At 45.7% G+C, this 25,683-nt stretch overlaps 1 protein-coding gene across 2 annotated transcripts in view; it reads right to left on the bottom strand.

The window, feature by feature from the left end:
- The window catches only part of MYRFL (myelin regulatory factor like), an 872,690-nt gene that overhangs the window by 224,074 nt on the left and 622,933 nt on the right, over positions 1–25,683 (bottom strand). The gene's annotated exons all lie outside the window — the stretch shown is intronic.

Genomic DNA, 25,683 nt, shown 5'->3' with positions numbered 1-25,683 from the left:
TATCAGAGGACAGTGTAAAGCATTTGTTGTACACACTCAGTCAGCAAATGGTCTCACACACTCAAGAACTGAACTCTAGGCCAAAGGTTTGTATATAAAAATATTTTGTTGTTTTATTTTAGAACCAACAATAGGTATCAAATATACTTTCTCAAAATGAGATGCTTTAGTTAAATACTTTGCAATAGGCAATTGACTTTTGAATGCAATAGTTACAGTTTGTTGCAGTAGGCAACACAATTTCAAACACAATAATACATTGAGCTCAATGGGAATTTTAAGTTATATGCAATTGATTACTTTCAGGATTACTTTTTTAACTCCAGGACTGGATCCTAGATTCAGTCCTGGGACACTTCTTGGAAACAAGTGAGTAAATACGTTTTAGTTACTGTCGTGATTTTTAAGCAATATTTTGCTATTTTAAAAGTTGACACTTCGAAACTTTTTCTAATCAAATTACCAATGTTATCCTATGGGAGGAAATTCACTTAGCAGGTAAAGTATGTTCTCGTTACTTTTGTAATCCAGTGCTGGGCTCCTAGGCTTAGTACTGGGACATCTATCTAAAACAGGTAAGTAATTACGTTTTCACAGTTGGTACGATTTTTAAAGAATATTTGTAGTTTGCTAAAATCGACACAAGAAATTTCACAATGGTTTCCTATGGAAGAAAATTGAGTTAGCGGTAAGTATGGTTTGTAATTACTTTTCAGGGTCAGTGCTGGGCACCAAGGTCCAGCACTGGGATCTCTCCTAATAGAAGGTGAGAATTCCCATTTGCGTTACTCGGTTGATTTTAGGTGAATATTTTAAAGTTTAGAAACTCCACACACACAAGAAATTTCAAGTGAAACCAGTCAGTGTTACCCTATGGAAGAAAAGTGAGTTATCAGCTTTTGGGCAAGTACTCGACAGGCAGAGTTAAGGTTCTGGGCATAGACTCAGGGGTCTCCCAGAATCAGGTAAGTACAGTTGTTACACGGTCAGCGGCACAGGGGCAGCCGGGTGCAGAGTGAGTTAAGCCCAATGTTATCATATGGAAGGCAGGGGGCCCTTGGTTGGTGGCTGCTGACTAGCAGGCCACACGACTGTGGGAGCTGGGCTCCTGGTCACTTGCTCACACCAAATGGGGAAGTAGGTAGGAGTAGAGGTTGCACTCCCAGGGGCACTCGGGCGGCTGGGTGCAGGGTGCTTTTGAGCCATTGGGCGCTCAATGGATTGCAATGGAGAAGCTCAAGAACGAACAAAGGCTGCAAGCTAGGGGACGAAGATTCTTCAGGTGCAACAAACACTTCGAGAGGTAAGTTGGGTAGTTGGAGGATAGGTAGGTACCCAGGAGTTGGGAACAGGGGTCCGCAGGGCGCCGGGTGCAGGGGTGCCTTTTGGTGTCGGGAAATCTTACCCTTTGTTGATCGCGGTTGGGGGGTCCCTGGTTCTGAGGCTGGAGGTGTCGTCAGGTGCGTCGAGGTGGGTCCTTGGATGCCGGATTCGGGGTCACAGTCGCCGGGGGGACGTCCTCGTGGTCTTTGTCCACTCCAGCACAGGCCAGGCTTGGCGGGTTCAGAGTGTGCAGGGTTCGTTGTTCCTGGCTGATGCCAGGGGTCAGTTACTTGCTTTGAGCAGTGCCACTGTTCGTGGGAGTCCCAGATGCTCAGAGTCACAAGGTAGCCAGGTCCTCCGGAGTTTGTGAGGTTGCTGGCCATGGGAGATGCCAGGATTTAGCAGGAGCAGGTTCGAGGGTCGACAGGCCGGTAGGGCTGGGGCCAAAGCAGTTGGTGTCCTCCTCTTTTTAGCAGCTGCGCGGCAGGTCTTCTTTCTTCTTGCTCTTCTTTGCTGTTTTGGAATCTGGATCTAAGGAAGGAAGGTTCAGGGTGCCCCTAAATACAAAATTTAGGGGCGTTACAGGTAGGTAAAGGGCAGGGACCACTGGGTCCCTGCCCTGGGGTGGGTACACCCCCTATCCTGCCATTCTCCTGTGGGAGGGGAGCAGTGGCCTAGTCCTGATTGGGCAGGGCTCCCCATCTTCAAGATGGTGAGAGCCCGGAGAAGTGCTTCACCTCGCCTCCCCCACCTGAGGGGTGGGGTTGGAAGAGGCTGGCACCCCCCCTGTCCTTCCTTTGGGTTTCCGGCCAGTCTTCCCGCCAGAGTGGGGGTCTAGAACCGGTAGGGGCTAGTTGCTGAGTACAGCAAGTGGCCTGGAGAAGCTCACAAAGGCGGCATGCATTTGAAGCTTTCCCTGCCCATCCTGGGGGAGGAGACCTAGCACCTCGCCCAGGATGTGCATTGTTGCAGGCCCAGGAGAGCAGATGGCTCTCTACCCAGGGGTCCAGCAACATGTCTGCTGTGTGGCAGCCTAGGCAGCCCCTCACACCAGACGTGGATTGTAGGATAGGTTTAGGGGGCATGTCTAAGATGCCCTCTGTCGTGCATTGTACATTAAATCCTGCACTGGCATCAGTGCAGGTTTAATGTGCTGAGAAGTTTGATACCAAACTTCTCAGGCTTCAGTGGAGCCATCATGGTGCTGTGGAGTTTGTGTTTGACGATCTCCCAGCACCATATACTCTTAAATGGCAGCACTGCACTTACAGTGCCCAGGAATGGACCTGGGTACTGTAGGGGCACAGGGCTTATGCTCCTGTACCCACACCACTGGCATAGGGCACCCAGCTAGATGGGTGGCTGATGTATGCCAGGGCAGTGTATGTTGTGGGCATGGCACACAGGGATGTGTGCCATGTCGACTCTCTGTTTTGTCCTATACCCAGACACTCAGCCTGCAAGGGTAGTGTGTTTGTGTCAGGGTACAGGGCCTCTAAGGGTGGCACAATAAGTGCTACAGCCCTTAGAGGCCTTCCCTGGTCACAAGGACCTGGGTACCTAGGGTACCATTCACCAGGGGCTGACATGTGGCCAGGGTTTGTTAATTTGGGTTTTAGGTTTCAGCACAGTTTTTAGGGAAGGAACAGAGGCCCTGGGCACCTGATTGGCAGGCGCCCAGGGCACACTCCGTCAAAATACATTCAGCAATTCAGCAAAAAGTGGGGGCATACCATTTTGACAGCTAAGTTTGGATTGACTCCTGAAAAGTACAGTCAAAGGTTCAGGGAAAGTCAGAAGCTCCTCAACCAGTGCTTGGGAGATTTTGTGGATTACTCCTGCAAGGCACTGAATGGTTGGGTGTGGGGCAGTAAAGTGAATTATTACAATGGGCTGTACAATCTGATTATGAGAGCACATGCTCAGTATTTGTTTTCCAGAGCTGCACCAGCTAGTTGACAGCAAGCTAATTGACCCAGGTAGTTTTCTGAGGAGGTGGATATCTGGGCTAGCACTAGACTGTCCAAAGGGGTACCTGGAGGCGACTCCCACCAAGGCAGTCAGGGGTCCCACCAGAAGAAAGAAGGGAAGGGGAACTTAAAAAATAAGGACAAATCATTGCCCCCAAATAAATTCCCAAGGGAATAGTAGTAACCAGTCCCAGTCTGTGTCTAAGCAGAAGGTTTTTTTTGACAAACAGACAGTGAAGTTTGTACCCTAATGCACAGAGTGCTATAAGAATGGCACTCCAAGAGCGACTCCAAATGTTTCAAGAGGGCACAGACCCCCCACTAGTGGGCAGATACCTGGGTTGGCGAATATAGCACTCGGGGAGGGGATAGTCCCATTTCGCTTTGGGGAGCAGACAGAGGTGACCCTAGTTTCCCTGGGGGATAAGGGGATGGTGCCAAAAGCGCACATGCCTGCCAATACTTCCAAGTACAGGCAGTGGGTCACCATAAGTGGGCAATGGGTGGGGTCTCTGAGAGACACTGGAGCCTGCATGACAACTGTAAAGTGTCTGCTGGTGTCCTCAGAGCAGGTCCTACCTAACACCTTCCACCAAGTAAGAGTCACTGACAATCGTGAGAGCTGTCTACTGGTGGCCCTGTTTTCCTTTGAGAGGGGTGGGGTTCTCAGGTGGGAGGTAGAGCTCAGGTCACAATTGGAGATGTTAGGATTGCCCAAGTGGGTCTGTAAGACCACACGGTACATGGCTGCCCGAGAAGGGAGAAAAAGGCATCTGGCACCTGGGACAATGGCCCAGACAGCTGCCAAGAAGGAGAAGAGCAAAGGGCATAGGGAAACTGCCCCTTAATTTCCCGCAGTTGATGAGGCACGTGAAGAGGATGCCCCGAGCCCACCCGGGAGGACAATGCCACCCTGGGTGACCTGCCTGAGCTTGCTTGTTGGCAAGTTGTGGGTAGGCCCACCAGGGAGGAATTCTGCAAGGTGCAGAGAGTGCCCCACTCTAGAGGGCTTGAAGTGGCAAGCTGAGGCCCCCTGTGTTACAGAACCTTCCTACTGGCATACACCTGGCAGGACATCTAGGGTAAGACAAGAACTTTCCAAGGCTTGTTGCCCACTTCTACTGGCTCCGGATAAAGACAGCCTCAGATGCATTCTGTAAGTCCTGTCCCACCTGCCAGGCCAGTGGGATGTCGAAGAAAAAGCTCTTGGCTCCCCTGATCCCATTACCTGTCATTGGCATTCCCTTTGAGAGGGTAGGCATCAACATTGTTGAATCCTTGCACCCCAAGACAGCTTTAGGCAATAGGTTTGTCCAGGTCTTGGTGGACATTGCCACTTGCTACCCAGATGCCATCCCTCTGAGGTCGGTGACTGTACCTGCGGTGGCCAGGGCACTTATGGGGATTTTTACTCATGTGGGGTTCCCACAGAGGAAGTGTCTGATAAAGGCACTGACTTCATGTCAGCATTCATGAAGTCCATGTGAGATGAGTGTGGGGTAACTTACAAGTTCTCCACACCCTATCACCCTCAAACCAACAGTCTTAGGGAGAGATTCAACAAAACCTTGGAAGGCATAATAATGGACCTACCTGAGCCCATGAGGCATAAGTGGGACATCTTCCTTCCATGCCTTCTCTTGCCTACAAGGAGATGCCACAAAAGGGAATAGGGTTTAGGCTATTCAACTCCTTTATGACTACCCTGTCAGGGGGCCTCTTAGCCTTGTAAAAGAGGGGCTGGAGCAAGCTTCCAGGAAGCCCCCACAGGATGTAGTCAGCTACATGCTGGCCCTCTGTAACCAGATTCACAGCTTCTGGAAAAAGGTGAAAAGCAATTTTGAGGCCAGTCAAGAAGTTAAGACATGCTGGTACTACCAGAAGGCCACTCTGGTAGAGTTTTAACCTGGCCAGATAGTGTGAGTTATGAAGTTTGTGGAATCTAGAGCTCTCCAGGATCTCTGTACAGGTCCATATGAGGTGAAGGAGCAGAAGGGGAAGTCCACCTACCTTAAGGATGCTCCACGTCAACCACCTTAAACCCCAGTTTGAGAGGTCCGAAGTGAGCATGCTTCTGGTGACAGATGAGGGAGCGGGAGAGGAGAGTGAGCCTTCTCCCTGACCTTCTGTCTGCCCAGGAACATGATGGGTCAGTGGAAGGTGCCAGCCTCTCCCCTACACTGACCCAATAACAGCAGAGTGACTGTTACCTGTTGCTGTGGCACTTTGCTCAGCTGCTCTCCCTCATCCCTGGACTCACACAACCTGTGCATCAATGACAAAGACAATGGAGAGAGACCACCTGTGATGAACAACATTTACAGGCTGTCAGATAAGGTGAGGGAAGTGAGGAAAATAAAATATCATGAGGCCTATGTGTCCCCGTGTGTTCCCCCACACTCATGTGCACATACATGTCACCTACGTATTTCCCCTCCATGGCCTGTCTATCATGATGCTTATGCTATAACGTGGCCTGCCATAATCCAGTCTCCCATGAGAGAAACGACAAATCTGCTCTGAGGCCTACACATTTTGCATCATGTTTTCCCGCATTTCCATTTTTGTGGCCCAGCCAGAGCCGAAAAGAAGCTTCAGGCCTCAGAACGCTCTGAAAGCTGTAGCTGCGTATCCTTGGCCTTGCACACTTGGGCCTCAGCCAAAGGGGCCCTGTCCGAGACAGTATTGAGCACGGTTATCTGCTTACTCCTACCGAAACCACATTCCTGCCTGGAGAAGGAGGGATAAACATGACCCATCTGCAAAGGAGAAAGCCTAGCCTTTCTGTCTCTTTTTGTGTGATTACAAAGCTCACGTCAGTGAAAAGCCCATAGCCCCTGTGCAAGACTTCAGCAGTAAACGAAGAAATAAATGCCACATTGGCCCTTGGTGATGGGCAACCTATGTCACGAATCAGTCCCTGCTCCAGACTTAGATACCCGATAATACAAGATGTGCTGGTCGCCCTGACACTGAAGACCTCATTTTCAGACTCCAGACTCCCCGGTTGCATAGCAACCCTTTCACACGTCAGTTACACGTCATGCTCGAGTTGAGCACAAGTAAGGCAAAGTTCCAGTAAAGTTCCAGCTGATCACGCAACCCCCTCCAGGTATCCACCCACCTATGACACTCACCTATGACTCATCAAGTGGACGCCCACATGGACGCCCACCTTCACGCCTACTTACACGCCCACATGCTCTTATCTCATTCTCTCTTGCTCCGCCTGTAGCGCTCTTGCTTACGTATATTATTACAAACATATATATACTGTACTCTGTGAATAAAGTTTGAGAATACCTTTTTGAGAACCCTGGTCCTGATCCCTTGTGGTGATGGAACTATTCTCCCTATAACTCGAGTTATTTGAATAAAGCCCTTTTGAACCTGATACCACGGACTCAGCCTCTTGCTTCATGCATAATTATATTGATATCTAGAAATTCTGAAATTCGTAATAATTTATTTACGACAGAAGTTTCGAGGAGGAAGTCTCCAAGATGTCTCCAAGATGCTATGGTTAGAGGTGATTGAGCCCTCCAGTAGTCCCTGATCCAGGTGGTGCCCAAGACTGCCCCACCGGGCACCACTCCAGGATTTAAATTCTATGTGGACTACTGGGGTCTGAATTCCATCCCGAAACACTGATGCACACTCCATCCCCTGAGCTGATGAGCTCATAGACAGGTTGAGCTCTGCCAAGTTCCTCAGTACTTTGGATTTAACATCAGGGTACTGGCAAGATCGTTCTGAATGAGGGGGCAAAAGAGAGGTCTGCATTCTCAACCCGAGAGGGCCACTTTCAGTTTAGGGTTATGCCCTTTATTTTGAAGAATGTCCCTGCCACCTTTCAGAGGTTGGTCAACAGGGTCCTAGCTGGGAAACAGGCATTCTGTGCCACCTAGCTACATGACATACCCGTCTACAGCTTCTGCTGGGAGGAACACCTGTACCATCTCCAGGAGGTGCTTCAGGCCTTGCAGCAAGCAGGCCTGACTATCAAGGCCAGTAAATGCCAGATACGGTAGAGTACTGTGGTTTATCTGGGCCATGTGGTAGACGGGGGCAATGTGCAGCCCATCCAGGGCAAGACTGAGCCTATACTGGCAATGGCAACCCCCTAAAAAAAAGACGGAAGTGAGGGCCTTCCTGGGCCTCCCAGGATACCACAGAAGGTTTGTTTCGGGATATGGCACCATTGTTGCCCCCTTTACAGAGCTGACTTCGAAGAAGCAGCCCAGACAGTTGATCTGGACACAGGCCTGCCAGAAAGCCTTTGATACCCATTAGGAGGCCATGTGTTCAGCACCTGTGCTCAAGGCTACTGACTTCTCTAAGGAATTCATAGAGCAGACAGATGCTTCAGAGCATGGCATGGGGTGGTGTGAGCACAGTTAAATGAGGATGGCCTAGACCAACCGGTAGCCTTCATTAGCAGGAGGTTGCTTCTATGGGAACGGAGGTGGAGTAAGATTGAGAGGGAGGACTTTACTGTTGTCTGGGCACTGAAGTAGCTGAGACTCACTTTCGGATTCAGACAGACCATAGGCTCCTCAGGTAGTTCATGCAAATGAGGGATGAATATCCCAAACTGTTGAGCTGGTCCATCTTCCTACAGGGAATGGACTTTACTGTGGAACACCGTCCCCGGTCAGACCACGCCAACGCTGATGGTCTGTCTAGGTTCTTCCACCTTAGTGCAGAGAACTCACGAGGGGTTAGGTAGCTCTCCCCATGTTCAGCTGGGAGGAACAAGTGTTAGATCTGTCAACCTTAGGGTGGTCTTCCTCCCTGACTTTTTGTCTTCCTCTTCCACTTTTTATGACCTCATTTTTGCTGGTACGAGGACTCTGCACACTTTACCACTTCTAATCAGTGTTAAAGAGCATGTGTTACCTCCTCTAAACATGGTAATATTGGCTTATCGCCAACTGGCATATTTAATTTACTTATAAGTTCCTAGTAATGTGCACTACACATGCCCAAGGTCTGTAATTTAAATGCTACTAGTGGGCCTGCAGCATACCTGTCAACTCACATGGTGCCACCGTGTGACACACGATATCGGCTCCCATCACACTGTCTCCCAATGAGGAGCTGATATCACATGGTGGCAGGGAAAACAAGCAGAAAACCAATGCAAATAGTGGTTTCCCAGCTCATTTTCCAAAGCTTTGACCTGATGTCCATTAAGGGGCATGAAAACACCACAGGACATCGGCACCAGGCTCAGCAAGCATATTTGTTTTTTGAGAGGAGCGGGCTTGGGGGCAGAGTAGGGTTGGAAAGTGTCTTGTAGATACTTTTTGGCTCGAGGCCCTGTACCCTTCAAGGCCCCACTCCCTCCTCACATGGTAAGATTGTTTTCATGTTGGCAGGTATGCAGCAGTAATGATAGTGCTACCTACTTTAGCAGCCCTTAAATATGATTCAGGCCTGCCTTTGCATAGCCTGTATGTGCAGCTTAAACTGCCATTTTGGCCTGGCAACATAAATCTTTTGCCAGGCCCAAACCTTCCTTCTTAATACATATAAGTCACCGCTAAGGTAGGCCCTGGACATGACATTTATTTTTAAAAAGCAGGAAATATACTTCTAAATTTTACATGTCCTGGTGATCCAGCAGAAGGCCTTGCTCCATTACTGGTAGTGGAAAACTCTTAAATTAGTTTTCCACTACTGCAAGGCCCATATCTTCCGTAGGATAACATTGGGATTAGCCTATTATATTTTATAAGTGTAATTTCCAAATGGAAAGATATAACTGGTTCAAGTTTGGTGTCTCTGGAATCCTAATTTAAAATCCTTACTTATGGTAAAGTTGTATTTTAAATTACAATTCTGAAAATGCCACTTTTTTAACTGTAACTCTAGGAATGTTGTATATGCAATCTGGTGCCTCTGAAGGCTACTCTACTTAAGGCAAGCCTCACAACCAGTCAAAACACGGATATGCCAGCACCGGAGTAGATTCAGGTGTGGAATGACCAACGCTCCCGTGGTACCTCATTTTTTGGATAATAACCATACGGTGATAAGATGAGGTGGCAAGTTGACAGTACAGTCACCCACATAAGAGGAGGAGACCTTACGAATATGCAGCGCAAACTGGAGATCAAATGGATTGAGTGATGCGACTCTATAAATCATGGACTGAATACAGCTAAAGAGTGGCCCTCATTGTGACTGAACTCAAGGAATGATAACTCATTTTGTGGACAGTAATTAATTCTGTAAATATATGATGGTACAGCTTGTTTTCTAATTATCACCTGACTTTCTGATAAAATTATTTATAAAGACTTCAATATGTTCTTTAATTTGAAAGGCTTATTGACTTGCAATGCCATGAACTTATGATCTTATTGATTTGTAATGTTATGTTATGTTATGTTATGGTGATTTTTAAAGCGCGCGATTACCCGATAGGTGTCCTGGCGCTAAAAACTACTTCTCCAAGGGCGAGATCAAGAGAGGGAGGGTTAATTTATAAACAGCCACGTCTTCAGGTCCTTTCTGAAACAAAGCAGGTTATTGGCATTCCTAAGATGGAAGGGCAGTTTATTCCAGGATTTTACTGCGCCAAAAATGAAGCTACGACACCCCAATGGGCCTTTTTAGTAGTCGGGACTGAGATCAACTTTGCTTCCAGTGAACGGAGCAGGCAAGGTGGGGTGTACCATTGAAAATGATTTTTAAGATGGTCGGGCCCTTCTCCATGCAAAGCCTTAAACACCAGGCATAGAGATTTAAACTGCACCCGGTTCCCAACCGGGAGCCAGTGCAGTTTTTTGATCACATTGGAGATAGGGGCACATTTGGGGGTACCTGTGAGAAGTCTGGCCGCAGCATTTTGAAGCATCTGAAGCTTATGCAAGAATTTTTGCTGTATGTTTAAATATAGACTATTACAGTAGTCCAGCCTTGATAAAACTAAGGCCGAGACTACTGTTCTACGGCTATCTGGTGGCAGCAGGTTCAGGATTTTTTTTAATGTTCTTAAGATGTAACCTGTTTTGGAAACAACCGCCTTGACCTGGCCCATGGAAAGTTTCACATCTAACAGGATACCCACGTTTTTAACTTTCTCCACTGGGGTAGGGAGGGGCCCCAGAGAAGCCGGCCACCAAGAGGGAGTCCAGAAGTTAGGGTTATTTCCAAACAACATCACCTCGGTTTTATCCGAGTTCAACTTTAGGCAAAAGCTTGCCATCCAATGTCCTACTTCTACCATACATGACTGGAAACGCGTGTCCACTCCCGTTTCCTTGCCCGGTAGCAATGATACCACAATTTGTGTATCATCTGCGTAAGCAGTAATCCCAAATCCATAGCTACTAATCACAGGAGCTAGGGTGGCTACATACACATTAAAAAGGGTCGGACTTAAAGACGACCCCTGCGGAACGCCACATGGTAGAGAGAAAGATTTGGAATGAAATTTACCAAGTGCAACTATCTGGCTTCTGTCCGAGAGGAAGGAGTTAATCAACTCCCAGGCTTTGCCCTGAACCCCGCATTTCCTTAGATGGACCATCAGAAGCCCATGATGGACCGTGTCAAATACGGCTGAAAGATCTAACAGGATCAAGGCTGCCCTACCTCCCTGGTCTACTGTTGCTCTAATATCTTCTGTGGCTTTAATTAAAGCAGACTCAGTACTGTGTCCTTCCCTAAAACCATATTGGGATGGATCTAACTTGTGAGTTTCCTTAAGAAAGGCACTGAGTTGTCTATTCATTGCTTTTTCAACCAGTTTGGCAGGCAGAGGCAGGCGGGAAATAGGCCGAAAGTTATTCGGATCCTGAGGGTCTAAACTGGGCTTTTTTAACAGAGGTAGTATGGAGGCCGTCTTCCATTGTTTAGGAAACTGACCACCCTCAAACATACCTTTAAAAATGGGGGTTAGATATCGAGCAATAGGGGCCGGGACCATTTTGATGATTTTCACAGGACATGGGTCTAAAGGTGATCCAGATTTAGCACCAGTTAAAAGCTCCAACGTGTCTTGCACTGTGAGTAAATTAAAGACCTGCAGGGATTCTTCCAGGGGTTCCAATTCTATCAATTCCGTACCTTCACACAAGGCCTTGTCTATTGGATCACAGAGGCTAGAGTAGATTTTGGTAACCTTAGATTGAAAGAACAACGCAATCTCTTCGCAAAGCTCCGGACTGGACAGGATAGGAGCTGGCTTGGGAGTGGCCAGCATGGAGACCGTATGAAAGAGCTCTCTGGAGGAGTTATTGGCCGACTCTATTTGGACTGCGTAGTATTTCTGTTTGGCCAACCGTACGGTTTGCTTATAAGTGTGCAAACTAGATTTATATAGCAGCCTCTCCTTATCGAGATACCCCTTCCTCCATCATGCCATGATCTTAATGGAATCTACATGGTATATGACCATAGTGATCAGGTATACATATATGTAAATGCTGATTTTCAAGATGAATGCGGCTATCTGGGCGTGAATGTACACTTTTTATTAGTGTATGTATATTCTGGCTATTTATGCTCCGCTCGATTTACATCTGCTTTTTTCTTCACTTTTTATAGTGCATGTTTTATTTCTACATTGGTGCTGGACGTGGCCCTTTTTGCAGGGTCATCCCTGAACTTTTTGCCTTCCTCCTGTATTTTTCTGACCTGTTGTTGGCTTTTTTATGACTCTGGGCACTTTACCTCTGCTGATCAGTGCTAAAGTGCATATGCTCTCTATTGGAAATGTATGTAATGGATTAGTGACTCCATGATTGGCTTATTTGATTTACTTGTCAGACCCTAGTACAGTGCACCATGTGTGCCCAGGGCTTGTAAGTCAAATGCTGCTGGTGAGCTTGCAGCACTGATTGTGCCACCCACAGAAGTAGCTTGTAAAGTGTGTCTAAGGCCTGCCATTGCAGAGCCTGTGTGCAGTCTAGCACTGCCATGCCGACTTGGTAAGTGCACCCACTTACCAGTCCCTAAACCTTCCCTTTCCTAGACACCCCTAAGGTAGGCGCTAAGGGCAGGGTGCATTGTATGCGAAAGGTAGGACATGCCCTGATGTGTGTAGCATGTCCTGATAGTGAATTACAGCCAATTTCGTTTTTCACTATTGCAAGGCTACATTTTCCCATGGGCCAGAATGGTCAGTTTGATTATAACATCTTATAATTCTAACTGACCCAGGGAACATGGTAGAAAAACAAATTTAGTATGCCTGAACTCAGAATGATAAAATACATATTTTAGTGAAATACACAAAGGGTTCAGCGCTATATAAAGTACATTTGTTAATCAAAGTTCAGGATTCACACCAAAGAATAAATTATTCCAAAGTCTTCATTTCTTGATAAAATATGTTTCTTCTTTATTTCTCTTTAAAATGTTTTCTTTATTTTCAAGAAGTCAAAGATCATAGCCAACGCGTTTCGTCTCACATCGAGACTTCTTCAGGGCTATTCAAATTAAAATACAAAAAATATACATTACAGAACCACATTTTGACATCTCTCACATACAAAGACAAATGCAACACATTTAGGATCACAAATAATACATGTTTCTAGTACGAGGGTCATGATTTAGTGATTACACCTTAACTCATAAGTTATCTTAGACATCATTTAATAAATTACCAAAGACAAAGACAGAAAAAAATATAAATGTGCAAATGGTTAATGGCATACCTTGGCAGTAAAATATTGCGTGATCTCGTCAACTCCTAATTGTTTCAAGTATTCTAGACTTCTTCAAAAATCCAGAACCTCTATGTGGTACACAGTATCTAAAATGATTGATATATATAGTCGAATAAAAAACTCTTGTCTAATATTTATGTACATATTATAAGCATGAGCAACCATCAACCATTTCTAATATCTATTTAAATATATTGTCAAGTCAATAAAACGTTATATATTGTCTTGGTATCAAAAAGCATTAATCTCAGAAGGCCTATAGCAGAATAATAATCAAGAAGGAAATTAATATTCAACAGTTGTCTCTATAGGAAAAGCAGAAAACCCAAGAGACCTTGATCAAAGAGAGGTTCAAGAATTATTTTTATAATGAGAATGAAGCCCAAAATTTCATTCAGGGAAAACATTTTTCACATATACACTCAAAGATGGCCACCGTTTTGTTTTAAATAAACTAAGACATATATGACGCGTTTTTAAATGTGTCCATTTTTATATTGATAATGCCGTATGAATAATGCTGCCTTCAGATACATTTCACACTGAAAAGTATATTGATCTATCTACATTAGGCCTTTCTACAAAGTCTTATTATACCTGGTACCGGGCATTTCTCCTGATTTACTACATATTCGATTATATGTGCTTTTGCCTACAAGATGGCTGCCACCATGCTATAAATCTGGATCCCTTGACATTTCAATCACGGGAATTAACCAAATTAATCAGGCTTTATCTCGATTCTTTAGTAATAAAGAATTATCAACGCTATATGGAGAATGTGTTGCTTCACCCATAGTATCCAAGCAACATATATAATGAACCATGCATATTGAGACAAGTAATCTAATATTATCAATCTGTATACATTGGTGCTAAGACACAACTTTGGGAATATGTAAATCATGATATACGCATATATAATTGCGTTATATTTATCTATATACATTTGCGTTAAAGATGGCTGCGATACTGGTATTAGTTTGCGGTGTCCTTTGATTTCAACTCTCCGTGTTGTCCGTTTTCTACATACTGGTGATTGACATTTCCGGGCGGGGAGTTTAAAAAGACGTGACTGTAAGCACTCGTCTTCTCATCTAAAACACGAAGGACGTATATCTCGGGCTACCATGCCATTCCGGGTGAGTTTAATTCTCATGCGGTTGCCATTTTGTCACGCAATGGACAATAATGTCCGTGCAGTCTGTGCTCTGCTTCTTCTTGTAATTCTGATATATTGAAACATTTTTGGTAATTCTGGTTTATGGACACTTCTTTTTAAAAATTGTATCGAAATACAGAAGATATTGAATATATGTGCGCTACGAGGCTATAATTGTAGTGGCCTTTATTTATCCTTACTGGTACTCGTATGTCTTACATTGATGTGTCATATATTCGTGCAACTCAAAGATGTCCGCCGCAGAATCGACATAGTGCGGCGTTGAACCAGTCGATTTCCGTTGTGATTAAGTTTCATGTTTGAGCAACAGTGTTATTCTTAATTAGCTGAACTGTTATACCTCAATGCAATGAGTGTCCTGAATAGTACTTAGACATATAATAACGTCTAGTACGGAAGCTAATAAGCGACGTGTCAAAGATGATTGACATGATATGTAGATACTACTCTTTTTTGAAATATCTAAAAAATATGCCTCGATTTGCGCACTTGAATTATGGGCTAAATCTTGCCTGCATATGAAATTGTTTGCTCATTCAGTAATCATGATCTAATTGTACTTCTGGGCATTTCTGACTCATCTTCACATATAGTTAATGCGTCAATTGGTAACGCATTGACTATAGTCGTCTATAAGTATAATCGTTGCTGACTGAAATGTGATTCCTTTTGAAGAAAATTTATTTTTTTAGTTCATGGTATTGTGTGATGTTCTTAAATACAAGTATGAAGGTGGACTTTTGTATATAATAAGACCAATGGATGCATAGAGTTTTTCTTGCGAGCATCTAATTAGTGTTCTGTGTATATTTCAAATCGTTTCTCTAAACACATGGCCATGCTCCTTATGAAATGAGCATTTTTCATTTTTTATTAATTTTTATTAATTTTGTAAACTGCTTGATCTTGCACACTACCAATATACTGAGTGGGCAAATTATTTTACCATGGAATAACATTCTCATTATAAAAATAATTCTTGAACCTCTCTTTGATCAAGGTCTCTTGGGTTTTCTGCTTTTCCTATAGAGACAACTGTTGAATATTAATTTCCTTCTTGATTATTATTCTGCTATAGGCCTTCTGAGATTAATGCTTTTTGATACCAAGACAATATAGAACGTTTTATTGACTTGACAATATATTTAAATAGATATTAGAAATGGTTGATGGTTGCTCATGCTTATAATATGTACATAAATATTAGACAAGAGTTTTTTATTCGACTATATATAAATCATTTTAGATACTGTGTACCACATAGAGGTTCTGGATTTTTGAAGAAGTCTAGAATACTTGAAACAATTAGGAGTTGACGAGATCACGCAATATTTTACTGCCAAGGTATGCCATTAACCATTTGCACATTTATATTTTTTTCTGTCTTTGTCTTTGGTAATTTATTAAATGATGTCTAAGATAACTTATGAGTTAAGGTGTAATCACTAAATCATGACCCTCGTACTAGAAACATGTATTATTTGTGATCCTAAATGTGTTGCATTTGTCTTTGTATGTGAGAGATGTCAAAATGTGGTTCTGTAATGTATATTTTTTGTATTTTAATTTGAATAGCCCTGAAGAAGTCTCGATGTGAGACGAAACGCGTTGGCTATGATCTTTGACTTCTTGAAAATAAAGAAAACATTTTAAAGAGAAATAAAGAAGAAACATATTTTATCAAGAAATGAAGACTTTGGAATAATTTATTCTTTGGTGTGAATCCTGAACTTTGATTAACAAATGTACTTTATATAGCGCTGAACCCTTTGTGTATTTTGTGTATAAAATAGGACTTGTTCCTAAATAAGGAGTATAGAGGGGAGTACTCCTTGGTTCCTTGCGCTATCGTGTGGACTTAAAGACACTTGTCATCTGTTGGGTGCGGATTCCTATAGCCTCTACCCTCTTTTTTTGTGTTGACATATTTTAGTGAAGTTGGTTTTAACATTCTGTGTTTGAAAATACCACTTTTAGAAAGTAGGTATTTTCTTGACTAACCATCCAAGCCTGCCTCTGCTAGGTTGTGTATTTTCATGTCTGGTTTGTGAGTGACAGGGGCTGGGGAGGCTCTAGGAGACCGGGTGAGTCAGCACAGGGTTGAATAGACCTAGCTGCATGTAGAGTGGTGGGAGGAGTAGCACCTGGGCCTGAATAGGGCTGTGCCTGCCTTCCACAATGCTGGTTCCACCTCCTGTGGTGCATTTGATGACCCTGGCCCACACTGACAAAGGAAGAAGTTGTGCACTGGCAGAATGCACCCAGAACTGGTTTGGGCTAGGTACAGGACCCTCTGCCTTCAGAGGACAAATAATTTACTGGTATAAATACTGGGGCCCAGACCCCAGGGCTTTAGATCACTTCTGGGAAAACGAGACGAACCTTTGCCAAGGAGAAGAACCAAGGAAGCTGCAGCAGTTTGGACTGCTCCTATGCCAGTGTGCTGTTTTGCTGGGTTGGCCTGCAGTGGTTTCTTTATTGCCAAGGAAAGGAGAAGGAACTTTTAAGGAACTTCCATCATCTTGCAGAATATTTCTCCAAGGGCTTGAATTTGAGCTTGCCTCCTGCCTGAAGTCTCAGGGATAAAAGACGTCACCCCTTCTGCTTGCCTGCATCTGGAAATTGCTGTTCTAGTTGCTACAGAAGGAAATTGCAACACCGAAGCCGGCGAGTGACGCCGTACTCTGCATCGAAGCCGTGAGTGCTGCTCCGACTTACAACGTAGACCCGACGCTGGCTGCTGTGCCGCATCAACTCCAAAGCTGACATCACCATGGAGCCGATCCTCGACGTGGGTGGTCAAGAATCCATCAACATCGTGACATCGTACAGAACCGTGGTTTCGGGCCACACGTGACGTTACCTCTTCTCCGGTAAGGAACAGATGCCGCCCCTGCTTTGCGCAAGCATCGAGGACCCGACGCATCGGCTCCCCCGAAGCAAGGAACCGACGCCGCACAGCGCCAACGACACCGCATCTCCCCGACGCCGTGAGCTTTCTTTGTTTTCGCTTTTCCAAGGTACTGTTCTTTGTGGGTCTGTTTTGACTCCATGCCCGATGCCGTGCACTTCGGGGTCGGTGCCGTACTTTGGGATTCTTTGACCTCGACATCGTGATAACTTCAATTTGGGTTATCTGTTGCTACAGACTACTTTTAAGTGAATAACCTATTTTTAAGCTAATTCTACCATCTTGAAGTATTATTTTTGATTACAGAATTGTGTATTTTTGTCGTTTTGGTCTTGTGTTAAGTCTATATAAAGAATACTTATTTTTATAAAACCTATGTGGTGTCCATCTGTAGTGTTTCCACTGCATTACTGTATGTGTTCACAAATGCTTTACACACTGCATCTGAGATGAGCCTGTCTGTTCGTGCCAAGCTACCAAGGGGGTGAGCAGGGGTTATCCAGGAGTGTAATCCCCTTTCCCTGACTAGAAGCAAGGGTCCCTTTTGGTCAAAGGTACCTACCTCTGCCAACTAGAGACCCCCAGTTCTAACATTGGTGGTCAGCGGTGAGGATTCTGGACTTGCATTTGTGACTCATATACAGTGATGGGTGTACACTACTAGTGAGTGCAGACCAAATGCAACCACATACTGTTTTTCTGTTTTCTGGTGTCCTCCTGGAAGTATTTTTGATACTATGACTCTGGTTAGTTGCTGCGAAATGGAACTCGACTTCTGGCACATGTTTGTCTACACAATGAAGGAGCTACGTGTGTTTTGCAAGGAAAGAGGGCTGCCTGTGAGGAGAAGGTCCAGGGAGGATCTAGAGGCATCCCTATTTCAGTATGAGTTACCCTGCTGGAAGGCAACACTACCAGTTGAATCTAAGGAGGAGTTCTCTAAAAGTGAGGAAGAAACAGAAAAAGATGCCTGGTTTCTTGCTTGTGACCAGAGGCTGAGAGAGATTGATTAGGAACTGAGAAAGCTTGATGAGGCTAAGAGGGCCTTGACCCAAGAAGAAGAAATTTGGGTAGCTCAGGAAGTGAACTTTGCTGAGTTGGAGGTGGAATCCAGCTCAAATGGTGGCAGCAAAATTGAATTTTCTAGTGCTGAGGGAGTAGTACACACACCCAGAGATGTGGCACCTGACTTGAAGGAGGGGGTTAACATACACCAGTAGGTTCAAGGAGATGAGGTAGCTCCAGTGGTGTGCAGTGTTCCTGAGGAGAATGGGGAAACTGGTGCAGGGGTTCATGGTCCTAGTGGTGGGAGGGACACTCTACTGACTCTGGATGAGAGGTGCAGGTAGAGGGGTTCCCCCAAGGTTGAAGTCCTGGTATGTGAGTGTGAAGGCCGCCCAGAAGATTGTGGGTTGAGTGACAGAAACAGTCAGATACTGTATTGCCAATCTCAAGAGAGTGGTGTGGAGTATGTGTGCGAGGCACTGGATGGTGGGGTGAAGGATAGTTTGGTTAACGCTTGTGTGGGGCTGTGTGATCCAATTGTGGTAGCGCATATTGTAAGTCCCTGTTTTCCAGAGCTATGCCAACACCTGTTAGAGAGTGAGTTCTCTGACCCCAGGGAGCTCACCAGGGAGGCAGACCTTTTGGTTGATTCCAGAGGGTCTGAAGAGGCATTGGGGAGTGACCCTAAGGGGAGTGGCTCAGGTATCTTCCAAACCAGAGTGGTGGAAGTGGTTCAGAGTAGCCCAGCTAGGTTTCGTTGTTGTGGGAGGGGTGTAGGGCCTCACGTCCTGTTTTCAAGGAGGAGGCGTGAGACTGTGATGCGTCCCGATAGTGCCCAACCTCAGTCTCAGGGCCTGGATGGTTCTTTAAGGGAACACCAGGTAGGGAGCCTAGTCTGTCCTGATGGGCCGCCCGTTTAGGGGTTTCCCCTAGTGTCTGGTGAACTGGGAGTGTCTGTAATCAGACCTCCGTCAGTTCTGGTGTCTGGCAGTGCCACTCCTAAGTGGAGGGTACAGAAGTCCAGATTGAGGGGTGAGAGGGGGAAAGAGTCCCCAGTGTGAGAACCAGTGGGCCAGGGGCCAGCCAGAAGGGCTGAGTCCCCCAGGAGTGACCATGGTGACACCACTTCTGTCCTTGGGGATCTTCACACACTGTCAGATGGACAGGAGTCGGGAGATCTGCGCCAGGCAGACTGTCACATGACACATGAGTTATGTGTCACCCTTGGGGAGGGTATATGTACTCCTCAGGAACTCCTGGTTTGCCAGACAAGTGTTCAGCCACAGGGGTTGGTCCTGGGGTTGGGAGCCAGGTTCAGGTGTTGCCTGACCTGGAGGGAAGGACCACTGTAATCAGTGTCCCTACCGGTTTGTCTTCTGGGGCACCACTCCAGGTGGGAGGGTGCAGGGCCTCAGACAGGGGGGCGGGGAGAGGACAACCTCACCCCTGGCTTCTGCCCCGTCTAAGGGAACAGACCCTGGGCTGGGATCCCAGTTGCAGGATATAACCCCTGAACTGGTGGGCGAATTGGGCAGGACACCTGCCACAGGTGCCCTGACAATTCTGGAAGGGGGTACCACTTCAGGTGGGAGTGTACAGAGCCCCGAGGAAGAGGAGGACCGGGTATGGGAAAGCCCACCCCTGTCCCCTGTCCAACCACCGGGTACAGTTGGTCGGTCAGTGTCAGGATGTCATACCTGACCTCACAGGAGGGAGAGTGGACAAAAAGTGCCAAGCACCTGGGGCTACTGCCCCTCGCTCTCTGATGCCACAGAGGTTTGAGAGCCCTGAGAGGTATAAAGCCTGGGTCTCATCATTGACCACTGTCAGTGGCCACTGTGGCTTGCTGTCTGTCTGTTGGGACACACCTGTGAGCAAGCTAAGGTTAGGTGCTGCACAGATGGTGTCCACAGGTGAGGAGAAGGGTTCCCCATGGGTTAGCTTGGTGGGCCCTGAGAGTATGGACAGAGGGATTCAAAAAGGTTCATTTCGGCGTAGAACTGGAATATGCCCCTGCTGTTGCGGGCCAGGGTCCATGTTCTATCGGCCAAAGCAGGGAATCCCATTAAGGTAGTTATTGGTCTACCCTGCGTTTTGGCTGGTAGGGGGTTGTGTTGGACTTGGCACTTTTTTCAGGGTTATCCCTGAACTTTTTGCCTTCCTCCTATATTGTTTCTGACCTGTTGTTGGTTGTTTTATGATTCTGGGCACTTTACCACTGCTGATCAGTGCTAAAGTGCATATGCTCTCTATTGTAAATTGATGTAATTGATTAGTGCCTCCATGATTGGCTTATTTGATTTACTTGTCAGACCCTAGTACAGTGCACCATGTGTGCCCAGGGTATGTAAGTCAAATGCTGCTGGTCGGCTTGCAGCACTGATTGTGCCACCCACCGAAGCAGCTTGTAAAGTGTGTCTCAGGCCTGCCATTGTGGAGCCTGTGTGCAGTCTAGTACTGCCATGTCGACTTGGTAAGTGCACCCACTTACCAGTCCCTAAACCTTCCCTTTCGTACATGTGAGACATCCCTAAGGTAGGCCCTAGGGCAGGGTGCATTGTATGCGAAAGGTAGGACATGCTCTGATGTGTGTAGCATGTCCTGATAGTCAATTACAGCCAATTTCGTTTTTCACTATTGCAAGGCTACCTGTCCCCATAGGCCAGAATGGGCAGTTTGATTATAACATCTTATAATCCTAACTGACCCAGGGAACATGGTAGAAAAACGAATTTAGTATGCCTGAACTCAGAATGATGAAATACATCTTTTAGTGAAGTTGGTTTTAACATTCTGTGTTTGAAAATACCACTTTTAGAAAGTAGGTATTTTCTTGACTAACCATCCAAGCCTGCCTCTGCTAGGTTGAGTATTGCATGTCTGGTTTGTGAGTGACAGGGGCTGGGGACACTCCAGGAGACAGTGTGAGTTAGCACAGGGCTGAATAGACCTATCTGCATGTAGAGTGGTGAGAGGAGTAGCACCTGGGCCTGAATAGCGCAGTGCCTGCCTTCCACAATGCTGGCTCCACCTCCTGTGGTGCGTCTGATTAGCCTGGCCCACACTGACAAAGGAAGAAGTTGTGCACTGGCAGAATGCAGCCAGAACTGGTTTGGGCTAGGTACAGGACCCTCTGCCTTCAGAGGACAAAGAATTTACTGGTATAAATACTGGGGCCCAGACCCCAGGACTTTAGATCACTTCTGGGAAAACAAGACGGACCTTTGCCAAGGAGAAGAACAAAGGAAGCTGCAGGAGTTTGGACTGCCCCTCTGCCAGTGTGCTGTTTTGCTGGGTTGGCCTGCAGTGGTTTCTTTATTGCCAAGGAAAGGAGAAGGAACTTTTAAGGAACTTCCATCATCTTGCAGAATATTTCTCCAAGGGCTTGAATTTGAGCTTGCCTCCTGCCAGAAGTCTCAGGGATACAAGACTTCACCCATTCTGCTTGCCTGCATCTGGTACTCTGCATTGAAGCCATGAGCACTGCTCTGACTTACGACGTAGACCCGACGCCGGCTGCTGTGCCACATCGACTCCAAAGCCGACATCATCGCGGAGCCGATCCTCGACATGGGTGGTCAAGAATCCATCGACATCATGACATCGTACGGAACCGTGGTTTCGGTGCTATCGCGACGTCACCTCCTTTCCGGTAAGGAACAGATGCCTCCCCTGCTTTGCGCCAGCATCGAGAACCCAACGCATCACCTCCGCCGAAGCAAGGAACCAACGCCGCACAGCGCCAACGATACCGCATCTTCCCGACGCCTTGAGCTGTCTTTGTTTTCGCTTTTCCAAGGTACTGTTCTTTGTGGGTCGGTTTTGACTCCGGGCCCGACGCCACGCACCTCGTAGTCGGCGCCGTACTTTGGGATTCCTTTGACCTCGACATCGTGATAACTCCAGTTGGGGTTATCTGTTGCTACAGACTGCTTTTAAGTGAATAACCTATTTTTAAGCTACTTCTACCATCTTGAAGTATTATTTTTGATTACAGTATTGTGGATTTTTGTCGTTTTGGTCTTGTGTTAAGTCTATATAAAGAATACTTATTTTTATGAAACCTGTTTGGTGTCCATCTGTAGTGTTTTTACTGTACTACTGTTTGTGTTCACAAATGCTTTACACACTGCCTCTGAGATTAGCCTGTCTGCTCGTGCCAAGCTACCAAGGGGGTGAGCAGGGTTTATCCAGGAGTGTAATCCCCTTTCCCTGACTAGAAGCAAGGGTCCCTATTTAGTCAAAGGTACCTACCTCTGCCAACTAGAGACACCCAGTTCTAACAATTGGCTTTTTAATTAGTTTTTCCTGAGTGGATGTACCACATTTACACTTGTCTTGATTTATCCCGAGCGCTTTCCCTGTCCAAAGTAGCTTAGACTAACCCTGCCCCCCTTTAGGCTACCATAGTGAGAACCTGTCTGGAGCCAAGCCTCGTTTCGAAGTGCAAGAGTGATTTTGAGGAATGTACCACTAGTCTCCTGTGGCCTACTCCCAACGACGAGGCGAGGCTAACAGATGTAGACCGCCTTCGCTGACTGTTCAATTGTGGATATGGCTGTACTGTTCTTTACCGCTTCGACCACTGAGTATTAAATTGCCCCAAGAGGGATGGTGGCAGCATTCTCCCTACAGGCATTTTTTAATGCAAAATTACCTGACTGTGTCACAGACGGATTGCTGTGACTTCGTTTGTCCTGGTGGCATGTGGATCCTGTAGTATCATTTCTATGTTTCTCCTGCATGGGGGTAAGTTATTATCTGGGGTATGTAGTCTTAATTTTCTGCAAATTCCTGTGAAACGAATTTGTTTTCTGAATGACTAAATGGCTTTTTCTTCTTTTCACGCAGTTCCCTTTTGGGTTCCTATGTAAGTGATTTCAATTTGGTCACTTTTCAGGGGTGTGCACTTTTTGGATGGTGTGTATTTTCTGTTTTATCAGGTAGGCCTCTTCCTTTACTTTAAAGTATATGACGGTCTGTATTCTATGTCCCTGGTATTGAGCATCTGTCTGTATTCCATTCCCAGGTGTCCCTCTTATTAAATGGTCCTGATGAGTCCCCATATTCTATAGTGGGTCAAAACGTTGTTGACAATACTAAACAAACTCTACATTCCAATCCTTTGAATGGAAAGGCTTGATCTAAAACTTTGTGTAAATCAAATATAGGTTGTTTGTCTTTGGTGCTGGAAACCCTTGTTTTCATGTTTTTATGGTCACATTTATTTTTGTATATAGGTTTTCATGGGTTCTGTTTGACATGGGACATGTAATATTGTATGTATGGTTTTGTACACTATATACTAGACATCAATCACAACTGTTTTTTGTGTTTGTACTATTATTTGTATGTGCTTCTAGTGTGGAATTTTCCCTAACTTCATCTCTCTTATTTTGATTTATGCAATTGTGCTATTTGTATTTCAGTATACTAATCATTTTTTCCACAAGGAACTGTATGTTTTACTAATAATGATTTATAGCCCTGGTTCTTTTTCAGTAGGGTTGCCTTTGTGTTTTGATAATCTAACTTTTACAAAGTAGGCATTTTCTTTCCTTAGCCATTTGGTACCTGCAGCCTATCTCCGGTCACATGATGGTGTAGTTGGCAGTTGGGCTTTGTGTACTCTTCCTAGACAGCCGCACACAATGGGAGCTTAGGTGTGACTGAATGTGCTATCACTGGCAGGATGGGAGGGAGAAGCTGGACACACCCTCACTTACACTTGAATAGGTTGTGCCCTGTCCCCACACAAAAGGCTGCATACCCACTCTAGGTAGTCTGGAGCCAGGGCAGGGCATCTGGGCACTTAAAAAGCACATCTCAAGAAGAATTTCCCGAATTCAAAGGAACAACTGTGTATAAAAGAATAACCTCAGACACCACCAGTGCAGTAAACTCCTGTGCCTGTGGATACTCTGACAGGAAGAAGGATTGCTGTGCTGCTGAAGTACTGCCACTCTGCTGGACTGGAACTGCATCTCTAGATACCAGACCCCAGAGTGAGTTCATGGGCCAGTAAGATGGCCTCCTGATCTGTAGCCATAGAACCATACCAGGCTTCCAACCACCTGCACCTGTAATCAGCCATCTGTGAGTCTAATCTTCCAAGTGGTGCACCCCAGTCCTGGACCCTTGGAAGTGGGCATAAAGTGCTTGCCAGCAGAACTGAAGAATCTTCTCTGCTGAGTGGCGCATTCCCGAGCAGAACCAATGCATCTCCTCGGATGAGCGGCGCATCCCCGAGCAGAAGCAACGCATCACCGCTGCTGCATAGATTGGATCCATCGCAAAAGACTCACATCGCTGCCGCAATGCACATCTTGGGACCGATGCATCTCCTACAGAACAACCACTGTGCAATGCTTTCCCTGGCGCGGTTCCCTCATCTCTAGTTGACCACAGCTGCGGCATCGACAGCGAAATTCCACATCACAGCTTTACCCCTTATCGGAATCGATGCATCGCCTCAGCTGGGCACCACATCCCCAACACCAGACTTTGTATTGCAAGTCCCGTCAATGGGATCCTCAATGTCAATGCAATAGGATCTCACACCACAGGTTCAACGTATCGCGGAATTGATGCATCGCATTAGCTTGCGTGACGCATCTTCAATGTGGATCCAACAATCCTCGGCAACCAGGATTTAAGGTACTCTGTTCAGCCGGCCTAACTGGGTTCCTGTAGCAGGACCATGCTCCATCATGGTCAGCCTGAACTTGTGACTTTGTCCTGGTCTGGCACGACCAGATATGCCCAATGCTATTTCTCACTATAAAATTTAAATTTTAATATCTTCAGTTCTACTAATTGAATTTTTGTTGTTTTGGTCCAGTTTTATTTTCAATTTATTTTAAATCCAGCAAAAGAAAAGGCTGGCCAACACTCAACTGATTGTGTGAGCACAGTAACATATTTATTTTGTTACAGAATTGCTTAAAGACTAGATTATTTCAGCAATTTGGGTTTGCTACCGTCCAACAAAACAAGAAGTCTCTGGGCCCCAATCTCGGACTCTCCCTTGTAACTAAGGTGGTTTAGTCATTTCATATAGTCTTATGGCGCACTGCAGGACAGCTGCAGCTTTTTCGGGCAATTTTCTCTGTGTGCCCAGCAGAAGTACATCCTGTAAAATCTGAATTCACCTGGCAATTAGCTGCTGAGATTTACTACAGACTAAAACTTCCACTTGCCCATCCCACTACAGCAGAGGCATTGTAAATCATTCCCAGTTTAAGATGAAGGTATTCAGGCTGCTCTAAAGATGTGCTCTCAGGGATCTCTTCTGCTGGTGGGTAATTGGAGACTCTGTGCCTAGTGGGCAGTACTTAGGATGCAGTGCTGCGTGGTATAGAAGTCTCTTTTCACATGACATGCCTGGTAACGTTTTTTTGGTCAAGATTTGTTTTGTGAAACCTTTCATGAAATATCTGAGTGATTTTAAGATTGTATGAATTACAGAAAACGTAAGGCCCAAACAATACAAAAGTAGGTGGAAAATACACATCTGTGCCCTCTGTGCTTTGTTAAGCTCTATCTCTGTATCTTCCTCATAAGATGAACAATATTTCTGTTAAAACTATATCTTATTTGTCTTAC

The sequence above is a fragment of the Triturus cristatus genome, chromosome 4_1 (assembly GCF_964204655.1).
Source record: "Triturus cristatus chromosome 4_1, aTriCri1.1, whole genome shotgun sequence".
NCBI lineage: Eukaryota > Metazoa > Chordata > Amphibia > Caudata > Salamandridae > Triturus > Triturus cristatus.
Note: the sequence above shows the minus strand (reverse complement) of the source record. Positions and strands in the feature narration are given on the sequence as shown.